This window comes from Rattus norvegicus, chromosome 2 (genome assembly GCF_036323735.1).
Source record: "Rattus norvegicus strain BN/NHsdMcwi chromosome 2, GRCr8, whole genome shotgun sequence".
NCBI lineage: Eukaryota > Metazoa > Chordata > Mammalia > Rodentia > Muridae > Rattus > Rattus norvegicus.
Window position 1 is genome coordinate 152050880 of NC_086020.1, and position 12352 is coordinate 152063231.

General features: G+C 39.9%; 1 long non-coding RNA gene and 1 pseudogene across 9 annotated transcripts in view; one reads left to right on the forward strand and one right to left on the reverse strand.

Moving 5' to 3' along the window:
* LOC102554278 (uncharacterized) overlaps window positions 1-12352 on the reverse strand; it is a 105440-nt gene that overhangs the window by 91292 nt on the left and 1796 nt on the right. For all 9 annotated transcript variants that reach the window (XR_005500996.2, XR_010063823.1, XR_005500995.2 and 6 more), the window contains exon 2: window positions 8690-8865. This is a non-coding gene — a long non-coding RNA (uncharacterized LOC102554278). The remainder of the gene's footprint in view (window positions 1-8689; window positions 8866-12352) is intronic.
* On the forward strand, window positions 10630-10721 carry LOC120101210 (U6 spliceosomal RNA; annotated as a pseudogene).

Genomic DNA, 12352 nt, shown 5'->3' on the forward strand with positions numbered 1-12352 from the left:
AATTATGAATGCAAGAAAGAGAAAGAAAAAGAGAGAGATCACCTCTATGAGTTTGACGCCTGTCAGTCAGGGCTACATAGTGAGACTCTGCCTGTCTCAAAAACAAAACTTTTATGTCTTAGTAATGATAGTAATTCTCTTACAACTACTATGCTTAAGGAATTAATATTCCTGTCATATATAATATTATTTCACCTATTTCACCAGTTATCTCGAGTATCATTGTAATGTTTTAAAATATTCACCATGTAGATAAAACATTGCCTTTAATACTTTTCAATCTAAAATCATTTCATTATTTTTATCTCTCGTTATACCAATATTTTTCAGTTTTATAGGAAACCCCACTATTTGCAATGCATCACGTTGATATTTTGGTTGGCATTTGTTTTGAACCAGGTCTTGCTGTCAAGCCTGAAAGTCACTGAATGAGTTGTTTGAATGACAAATGTCCCCGGAAGGCTCGGGCCTTTGAACCTGGAACTTCATTGGTGATGCCCTAGTGGAGTCCTTGCGGGGCAGAAGATACGCTCTAATATCGTGAGTCTCCTCTAGCCTTTCCCTTACTAAAACCAACCAGTAAGCTCTTTATCAGTTAACCAAATGACTTTCCAATTCTATTCATCTGTCCACATTTCTCAGCTAGGTGTGGTGGTAAATGCCTGCAGTCTCGGTTCTTTAGGAGACCGACACTAGAGGAGGTGAATATGCGGCCAACCTGGGTTGTACATGCACTCCTGAGCCCCATTTCAAAGGAAACAAACAAACAACCAGCAAACAGCAGCCCCGAAGTGTGCTCTCTCCCTTGGTACTTGCCACAACTTTTGGAATATTTTTGTATGTTTATGGATTTCATTTAAATTAAATACTTTGTAACAAATCACCACTACTTCACAGTCACTCACACTGTCCCAGTGTGCTCAGTTTGCCGCGTCCAGTTTGCCGGTGACCTGTCCCGCCACAGTTCTGTTCAGCATCCCGGGCATCTCTGAGCAAAACGGGCTCATGCCTCGTAGACTTCGTCCGGACCTGTCCCTCTGATTCGTTCTTGTCATGTCACCTCTCAGCAAGTAAAACACCGTTTAGTCTGAACCACGTGTGATGGAGCACAATACCTACAACTGAGGCAGGAGGACCTCCTACTCCAGTGAGTCCACGGCCAGCCTGGGCTATGAGTTCACAGCCAGTTTACCAGTAATACATACCAGTACTATGTCCCAAAATGAATGAATGAATGAATGAAAAAGTAGTTTTGCTCCCAATCCTATGCTTTTCTTTTTGTAAGAATGTTATCCTGAATTATTTATTACTGAAACTGAATTTTTATTACCAAAAGTGAAACAGTTCCCTGCCACCACAACCCCCCGCTTTTTTGAGACAGGGTTCTAGCCTGGCCTGGAACTTGTTATGTATCCCAAGCTGGCCTAAAACTTTCGGCAATCCTCCTGCCTCTGTCTCCCGTTGTGTACTGGGATCATAGTCATGCTGTCACAACTGTTGTCTCCCTGATTACAGACTGACTTTGGAAAATAAAATATGATCACACCATTTTCTTTCTTTAATTTTTGGAACTTATTATTTCACTATATTACACACACGGCTGTACTGGCTACATGTCTATGCTTGCTGTGCATAGAGGCCACAGATGGTATTAGAGCTTCTGGAGCTGGTGATACAAGCAGTTGTAAGTGACCAGGGCAGTACTGGGAATCACACCCTGGTCCTCAGGAAGAACCTCTCTCTCTCTCTCTCTCTCTCTCTCTCTCTCTCTCTCTCTCTCTCTCTCTCCTTCTTTCTTCCTTCCTTTCTTTCTTTTTTTGGAGACAGGGTTTGTGTAGCCCTGGCTATCCAGGAAGTGGAAGCAGAGTAGTCTGGCCTCGAACTCACAGCGATCTGCCTGCCTCTGCCCCCTAAAATTAAAGGCATGCACCACCATCTCCCACTTGCCACCCCACATTATTTTAATTGAAGCACATTGACTTTAATTTTGTGTTATAATCCTTAATTATGTCTCAATGTGTATATCCACCAAACCACCTCCCATCACCACCACACCCCTTTCATTTTCTGTTTCCAGACACACTGGCTCTCTTGTGTGTGCCGTACCTTCACCATTCCGACTTGTCATTTCTGTATTTGTCTCTTGCTCACTATTAACCACTCCCACCCATTGCCCTTTGGCCTATTTGCTATTTAGTCATCAGAGTTTATTCACATGGTTTTTGACCAGGCACATCTTCCCTCACTTCTCCAGTCTAGATATGGTCTCAGTCGTGGAACGCTCTCAAGCAATGTTCAAAATTTGTAAGTCTAAAGTCAGACAGACGGCTCAATGTGTAAAATAACAGCTGTGTAAGCTGTGACACACCGAGGTCAGCCTGATGACCTGAGTTCCATTTACAGGACACACAACAGAAAGAAAGAACTGACTCTCCAAAAGTTGCTCTCTGACCTTCACAATATGCCCATGCTCACACACATCAGTCTTAAACACACACACACACACACACACACACACACAAACACACACACTCACACAAACACACACACACTCACACAAACACACATACACACACAAATACACTTCTAAAAACTTAATTACATGTTGATTTGTGTCTTTGAGTAATGTATGCTATTCCATACAAAGGCAGAGGTTTGTCTCATTTGTTCAGACACGTGTGCTCAGAAACTGTTTATAGAGGCATTCGGCAAAGTGAAATAAATATAAATTATGTCAATCAATGTGTTTTTGTTTTTTTTTCTGGGTCACTTTGTACAACTAGCCCACTTATTTCCAGTAGGTCTGTACCCAGTGTTCTGTCGATGCAGCTAAAATTTCCTGGCTTTTCCCTTTGAAGCAAAAAAAAAAAAAAAAAAAAAAAAAAAAACAGTTTTGGTTTCCATCTCTCTTATGGTCACACAGATTTCATTTCAACAAGAGGTTATTTTTAACCAAAGAAACGCTATTCTTCAGTAAAACTTACAAACCAAAAGATTATCAGTTTCAGTGTAAATACACTCCCTGAATGTGGAGGGAGAAAAAAATTAGAATCTTGACTTCTAATTAGCTCTAACTCTCCAAAAAACAAAAATAAAATCTTGCTGAAGTCAAAATAATGCCCACACTGAATAATGTTGCAAATATTTTCTTTGGCTCAGTATAGGCTTCACTGGTACACTAAATTTCCATCTGTTTAACATTTGGAAATAAGAGACAGCTGCATCTTTAATGTCTATAGGCAAGAAGCCAATAAATAATAGGGATTCAAATTGATACTGTACGTTTTCATTTGAGAGACATATTTAGCTTACATTACTATAAGGTTGCATAAGTTTGTACTATTTTTTCACATTTTAGTATGCTTGGCTTTGCTAGTTGTTTTCCTTAGCCTGTGAAGAGCATTGTGAATGTCACCTGTTTCACTTCACCATCCTGAAAGTCACTTCTTATTCTGCAGGCTTCCTTGTGTGGGGTTGCCAGGTCACAGCTGGGTGATGGGAGCTGTACATTAGCTCAAGGCAGTTTGCCTCTGCTGGAGAAATTGTTAGGCAGGAAGCAGGTAGCATTTAGAACAATCACCTAAGTCTGGAGTGAGGGTGTTGTCTCTTTTCTTTAATTGACAGTTAAGTGTGCCTCTTAAACCACCCTTTGTAGGGCCCTCAGGAGAAACCAGGAATCAGAGAAACTGTTGAGTCATTGTACTTAGTTAGCCCTTTTTAGGTGAATTAAAGTAAACTTAGCAACTTAGCTTTCTATGATACTTAATTCTCTGCTCGACCCCCAAAAATTACCATCTGCTGCTTTTTTTTTTGAGCATGTAATGTCTAAAAGCACATGACTTCCAACTGAGTCTATGATGCTGAGTCTTCTCCCTAAGAATGTATGTGAGTGTCTCCTGTTTAAAAACAGAACAGAACAGAACAAAATGAAACAAAAAACCCTTGCTTTGTTCAGAGAGGAGCTACTTTGGGAAATATCCCCAGTGTGCGCCTCACTGGCTGCAAGAACACTGTCTTCACTTTTTTATTTCCTGGTTGTGCTTACTAACTTCGTACTCACCAAGAAGCAAACCCATTGTATCCGTTATAAAATGAGTAGACAAACCAAGAGAGCAGTGCCTTACTTAAAGGCTGTTTGAGAATAAAACTCCCTTCTCTGAAATGAACACCACTGGCTGCCTAGGAGGAACAGAAACCAGCAGAGCTGCCAGGAAGAGTTTTAGACTGAAGCACCTGGAAAAGACACTACAGTCAGTCGGAGCTGCCTGCAGGCTGCTGAATGTAGTCTAGACTCCCAGTTTATGTGAGCTGTCACCCATGCTGGGGTGGGTTTTGGTGATGCAGCTGTCTTTGAGTCATTTCTGCTCCTCTAAGTGACCCCTCACCTATATTCCTCTAAATTATCCCAATAAAATACATTGGTTCACCAAATTGGACTTTGGTCTTTCCTGGGTTCTCTATGTGGGGTAAAAAGATGTATGTGCTGTGTCTTCCCAGGAAAAGGCTTGTCACAACAATGTCAAATGGAGAAACAAGTGTGTTTGCTATATAGACTTAGACAGACTTTCAGATCAGGGAAATGACTCAGTGATAAAGTTGCTTGCTGCCAAGCTTGATGGCCAGAGTTTGATCCCTGGGATTCATTCATAAAGTAGAAGCAGAGAGCCAATTCCAAAAGTTACCCTCTGGTCTTTGCACATAGACAGACGACAGACAGACAGACAGACAGACAGACAGACACACACACACACACACACACACACACACACACACACACTAATCGATGCAGTAAAATAAAGAAAAATGAAGTTAAGGACATTCTTGGTTTCAATAGCAAACAACTCCAACTTCTCTCCTAACTGCTAGACTTCATTATCTAATTGATTACTAGCACCTCTACAAGTGTTATCTAGTATAATAACAATAGCCAGGTCTACACTTTTCCTTCTTCTTGTTTCCCAAAGCTCGTTCCTCCCAGTGAAATGACAACCCTGTTCTTCTAGTTGCTTAAGTTACAAATGGGTTACATTCCTGAGTCTTCAATTTCTTTCATATCCCGAATTCAATAGCAAGCGCTCTCAGTACCATTCTGCATGGGTCCAGAATCTAACCAGCAATAGCTACCATGCTAAGTTCAGCCCACCATAATCTCTCATCTACTAACTAATCTTGCTTCCATTCTTTGCATCCTACAAAAGCTCTTCTCCACACAGAAGCCAGAGTGTTCTTTTTAAAGTGTAAATTACATTGACTTTTGTTTTAAAGATCTGAACTAAGCAGTATCCTTGTTTATTCTACTCCAATCAAACTGGCTCCCGGATTCCTGCTAATATACCAGGCTTGCCTCCTTCTCAGGGTCCACACGTGCTGCACTATTTCCCTGGGAAGTGTTTCCTCTAATGTTCCTGTTGCTTCCCTCTTATCTTCTTCAGGCTTCTGCTTGTGTGTTTTCTGCTCACCGTATAACTTTTCTTTCCCTAATATTTTACTTCCTTTCCCACAGCTCTCTAAAAACTTACAAAGGAATGTAGTATGAGTGTACATTTTTAAAATTTTTATTTAATTTATGTGCGTACACTGTAGCTATCTTCAGACACACCAGAAGAGGGCATCAGATACGACCACAGATGGTTGTGAGCCACCATGTGGTTGCTGGGAACTGAACTCAGGACCTCTGGAAGAGCAGCCAGTGCTCTTAACCACTGAACCACCTCTCCAGCTCATGATTATCAAGGACAGTCCTAATTTAACCTATATCATTGTAACTGTGAATAATTATTATTCACATGCTTTTGTTTGCTGAAGTGGTTGTTCTGCCCTTATCATATTTTATTTTTACAGCTTTCAGCATCTCCAATACAACCTGCTTCCCCCAATTAGAGTGTTGCTATGAATTGGCAATTTGTTTTCTTCTGTACCATATAACACTTAGACATATCTAGAGCGTGGTGTGCAAAATTAATAAATAAGTCTGGAATGCAGATGCTCAAAAATATGCATTGAATAAATAAATGGCATTACTGACTACCTGATCTATATCATGTGTTCTGCTAGGATCCAGGGAGGATAAGACAAATATGGTACCCATCAGTGCACAGGCCTCATCTAAGAAATTCTGATTTGACTAGCCTTGGGAAACGATCAAAAACAGATGTATAATATATACTTCATATGTGAAGTGGCTTGAGTAATTCTCAAAAATCAGTCAGGTTGAAATCCTGTGGGCTAGGCACTATTTGCCTGGTGGGAAAATCAGAGAAAAGTAAATGGTAGGCATCAGAGCAATTTTCTCTCATCTGCCAAAGTCACAATTCTGAGTATGGACATCAATGAAAACTTAAGCTAAATACAAGAGCCCGAGTAACATAGCCGACCAGGGTCCAATAAACTTTACCCCTACATTTTGTTACTGAAAAACATAAAAAGTCTTGAGAAAGGTGTGGTGGCCCATGCCTGTAATCTAGCACTTAAGTGACAGCACAGTGAGTTTGACAGGCTAGAGCCTGTCTCAAATAGAAAATAAAAGTCTTACGAAGAATGCTAGGCTGTGGTTGCTATGTCTCCTGACAAGATCAGAAATGCCCCAATGGAGGAGTTACAGAAAGGACTAAAGGAGCTGAAGGAGTTTGCAACCCCATAGCAAGAACAACAGTATCAACCAACCAGACTCTCTGAGCTCCCAAGGACTAAACCACCAACCAATGAGTACACATGCATGGGCCCCATAGTTCCAGCTACATATGTAGCAGAGGATGGCACTGTTCATCATCAATAGGAGGAAAAGCCCTTGGTCCTGGGAAGGGGAATGCCAGGGTGTTGAAGTGGGAGTGGGAGCATCTTCATAGAAGCAGGGGGAGGGATGAGGGGATATGGGAGAGGGGAAAAAGGATAATATTTGAAATGTAAATACATAAAATATCCAAGAAAAATAAAATTAAAAACAAAACAAAAAATATTAAAGAATGATTGATGGTGCACGGGTTGAAGCCAATTTCAGAAATAAACAACACTAAAAATTTCCAAAAAAAATGAAGAGTGGGATCCTGAACTGGATGAAAATGAGCCACTCAAACCTACTAATTTTTTTTTAAAGATTTATTTATTTATTATATATAAGTACACTGTAGCTGTCTTCAGACACACCAGAAGAGGGCATCAGATCCCATTACAGATGGTTGTGAGCCACCATGTGGTTGCTGGGAATTGAACTCAGGACCTCTGGAAGAGCAGTCAGTGCTCTTAACCACTGAGCCATCTCTCCAGCCCCAATTTTTTCATTTTGTAATCAAACCCGTGCACACACCTTCATTACACTCTTGGGATGAATTCCCACAGGTAGAAGGCTGTTCATTCTAATTATTCCTGTACATGCTTATTCAGACCTTTCGTTTTATTTGAGGATCTCACTTTTCTAAACATCTGTGGCTGGAGGGATGGCTCAGCAGAGGAACTCGGGCTGCTCTTGCAGAGGACCTGGTTTATTTCCCACCATCCATCCAGAAGGCGGTTCACACCCACCTGGAACTCCAGGCCAGGGGGTCCAACTCCCTTTTCTGGCCTCTACAGGCCCCTGCAGGTGAAATTCAAATACAGACATAAAGCTTTTAGAAGTAGGCTTCCTGTTTTATGATCCTGTTCAACTTTAGATGAACTTCAAGTAGAAGTAACTTAATTTCTGAATGTTTTAAGGAATACTACTAGTACATAGTCCAAAAAGTCTAAGGCTGGTAATTTTCCCTTCTGATAACAGAATTTGCCTTCTATGGTTTTTAGCACTGTTCCTGTTTATATCTATTATGTTACTTACCACAGTTTATGCAGTCGTTTTCTTATTTATCTTATTAACCCACCTCCTTCCCGCTCTCAAGTGTTCCAAATGTTGAAGAGCTCTTGGAACAGCAGTACCTAGGGAGCTGCCATGACAGCTCCCCGCCTGTCCCGAGACTGACTCAGAGATCAGGAATAGGCCTAGAAAATCGGTGGGAGGCTTTCCTAATGACAAAGAGTGGCTTCAAAAGTTTCACTATGACGAACTGAAAAAAAAAAGGGGGGGGGGGTAGCAGCCATCTTCATGTACGTCACATAAGTACTGCCTAGCAACACGTACCTGAAAAGCTATTCTAAATCAATTGAAGAAGAGGTCAGGAAAATATCCAGGGACCTCTCTGGGGGAATCATCCCATAGAGACCCCAAACCAACTACATTAGAAAGCATTCTCCGCATATGCAGCAAAAAGTACTAAACAGGTCCACGACTGGAGTGAATGAAGAACTCACCAGACTGTCTGAATCCTAAAAAGCTAAAAGGCCAGCAGATAACCAGGCAATTTACAGATGTACATCTGAGGTAACCAGAAGAGCGAGTGAACGTGCCAAAGCATTTGAACACACACTGTGTTTAGAGTCTGTGTTTAACTTTCCCCTAGGTCTTTATCTTTACCCTTGGTTTCCCAGACATAAGTACTTGTTGCCTCACTTATGGCAGGGGCAAAAATAAGTGAGATTCAAGAGAGAGTGATTATAACTAAGAAATGTTTTTTAAAAATGTGGTAATGGTCTCCTATCATCTTTGGAAAATAGGACTTCAAAATGTCCAGTTCCAAACGAATTCAGGAAAAACCTTCAGCTATCTGAGTCATTAATTATTCACAGAGCGTAGGAAACATGACAGTTTGAACTTAGCACTCACAGGTAAGGGGCTCCTGGTTCACTATTTGAACACGTAGCTGTGTTCTCCTGTGATCTCAGCTTAGCGATACCAAAGGACAAAGCTGGTTTTCAAATCTCAAGTCTTTCACGGAGCTCTCTTAGTCACGCTGGTCATTGTTTCCTCTGTGCTGTGGCAACCAGAAGTAATTATCTTTCCTGGAGAAGGATGTTGGGAAATTAACTATTACGAATAATTGCAATAACAGAAAGCAACAGAGTACTGATATTTAGACATTTGATAACATTTACTGTTAATGAAAATGAAAACTAGTTTCTTTGAGTCACTTGGACTTTCACAAAAGATATCTTGGTTCTCATGCTAAAGTGTATTCGTTAGCATTAGGAGTACTCTAACAATAGGCTGAGGTTAATCAAGAACACAAGAGTCATGAAAATTTGCACTAAAAAGAATACTTGGAAGTTAAGAATTTTCTATCCTCTACGCATATTTAAAAAATGGCTTATAAAAATACATGATCACAAAAGGTCTATACAAACATATAACATATAGCACAGCCGCATGGATGCCTTCCAGTTTTAGAAATCATTCACTAAGATGCCATATGTATCCCTCTATGTTTACTCATATTTAACCAACTGACTTGAATTTTTTTTTAAATGAATTGAGGGCAGTGAGATGGCAGTCACATTGAAATTCTGGGGACATAGGTTTGATCCCCAGAATCCATGTAAAGGTGGGAGGAGAGAACTGACCCCACACGTGCCATGTCTGCACCCACATACCTCCCAACACAAACACACTGTGCTGTGCACACACAGTAATAGTAATTATTATTTTTTTAAAAAGTGAATTGACATGTTCCGTGCCAAGAAACAGTTAACCAAAACATGTTATAGTCAGCAACTTACTTAAAAGTAATTTTCCTTCTGTGTATTTTAGAACCATTCTTGTGGGTATATATTTTGTTACTCACCACAGTATATGTATTTGTTGTCTCACTTAGCCACACCCTTGCTAACTTGTGCTAACTTGGAAAGCTATTTATAGTACAACATTAGGTAAAATAATATAAATATGCACTAGTGTCATAATGGTAAAAAAGTACTTGGAAAAAAAGGCAGAGACCATCAAAATGTTAAAATGAGACTTTGGGAGAATCAAGTTTGGATACTGCTTCTTCCTTCTACTTCTTATTCCCTTTAATAAATATTTCTTACTCTAATAGTAATTTGAGATATCAGGATTTAGGAGAAATGGTATAGGAGTTGATACAGTAATTTGCAACAGCTCTTTGTGTACTTCTAACACACTAAGTCAAGTTACCATCTCACTGGTAAATCGTGAGCAAGAACATTCAGTAGAAGGTAACTTGTGAGTTTATGTACTAGCTAAATCTATGTTCAGCTACACATTCTAGGTGGAAGTGGAGACAAATTCAGGTTTATCTGGGGAACAGAAGCAGCCATTTCAGGACTGCCAGAGCAGCTTCAGAATATCATGAGTGACCCAGGCTCCTCCTTTCTTCCCAAGCATCCCCAGCCTATGGCTTCCGGCTTCATGTTTCTCACATTATGCCCTCTTATTTTTGAGACACTATTTCTATGTATGTGTCAAAAGAGAAGGGCGGTGAGGTATTAGGAAAAGCAATGCTTTCCTAGCAATTGAGCAGTTTCTGGAACGGTCTCCTTACAGGAAGCATAACTGCATAAGATCTAGGGAGATAAATTTTTCAGCCAGGCTTCACCCTTCACCCTTCTTCCTCAAGACAAGAAAAATAAGAAGACTCCAAATATTTTTAATAAAGGAGAAAAGTTCATCAGGAACTTCATGGCCCCATTCACCCCTCTTCTCATTCAAGGAATATAATCTTACCCTTCCTAGAATAGCCCAGAATGCCAGTCAGTTATGATAGGGAGCTCAGAGTGCAGTCTGGTACTTCCTGTCATGTGTGTGAATTCATGCTCACACCAGCAGCATATATAGTAAGAAAAGATTAGCATGGGCCCTGTGCAAGAATGGCATAAAAATTCATGAAGCATTGTATAATTTCAAAGTTTCATATTCCAAATTTAAAAGTCCTTAATTTTATATGTATGATATTTTGCCTACATGTCTGTATGTGTACCATGTTTGTGCCTAATACCCATGGAGGTCAGAAGAGGGCATCAGATCCCCTGGAAATCGTTGTTAGCTTCTGAGAACTGCACATAGGTCCTCCAACACAGCATTAAGTGCTCTTAAGTACTGACTTAGCCATCTCTCCAGCCCTCCATCTCCAACTTTTTAAAGAGTATGAGTTTCCGTTTTCTAGAAACCAATATTTAAAGAATAAACTAGCTCTGAAACTACCTCTAATTATCAACTCTTTATTGAATTAAGATGTTATCCTTCCCAGACGTTGAACTTGGTCATGTGATTTGTTTGGGTCAGTGACATATTAGTAATCATATTGATTGCATATATTAAGGCTTGTTCTCTTGGAATGCCCCCTCTTGTAATTCAGATTATCATTTTATGAGGAAGCCTCAATCAGCCAGGTGGAGAAGCCTTCTTTTTCTCTAGCATTCTTAGCTTCCACCTTTGCCTTTTCCACATTACTGTCTGCTTATTTTGCCTGAGACACTAGCTAGCTTCAACCTCATGTTCTAAGTGATTTCAGTTAGACTAGCCAAGCCCAGCCATCATGCCATACAGATGAGCTACTGGTACTATGTCCCGATGAAATTCCTAAGCAGAGTCCAGCATCATGAACAAATCAGTTATGGTTTTAAATAACTATGTTTGGGGGGCTGATTTGTACATAGCAGTAATTGAAACATTACTCAAAGTATAAAGAACGTATAAAAATTGTTAGAATGGAATTTTCAAAACAGCATGAAAGAAAAGCAAACAAACAAAATAGATGAGACAAGAAATAAGCACTAAAATGATAAATTTAAACCCAAATATGGCATGTCCGACCTGAGACATGAGGGCTGCAAGTGTGTGTCCCAGGATCAACTTTGGAAGCAACCCAACATAAAACTGTAAACTTAAACCATTGTTTTTGCAAAAATTTTTGATAATCATTTTAAGTTAGCAGGTGAAGTTGGTACAATTTTTAAGAGTTGGAAATACTACAATCTTATAATTTTTTTAAACTAGAGTTTCATTTTGCTTATGTTCTTGTTTCTGAATTCTGCCCCAACCTTTCCACTTTAGTTTGAGGGCCTTGACTTGATGCAATTTGAAACAATACTACTAGGTGATCCTTAATCTGGGTTAGTAGTGCCATAAAATTTGGGAACTACATCCTCTTTTTTAGCATATTTTTCCAGAATTCCACTTTTTTGGAATAACATCTTTTAATTTTTCTGAAATTCAGATTATACTAATTTAATATAATGTTTATTCCCTTTTTAAAAAACTATTGAATACATGAAGTTACAATCCAGATGATAGTTTCATGTATATTTTTGAGGTTAACTCTCGGTTCCCTAAGTCTCTACGAGGGCAGGCGTGGGGCCTGAGTGATGAAGGTTGTAGTTCTAAACCTAGTACAAGCTCGGCGCGTAATAGGTGCTCTGACTTGTTAAATGAATTAGTCACTACGGTGTCCGTGGGCTGTAAAACACGCGCATAGGCATCTCTATTGTCAAAACCCTAACACTGGCTTCCCCTAGCGGAGGCTGAGTCGGTGTC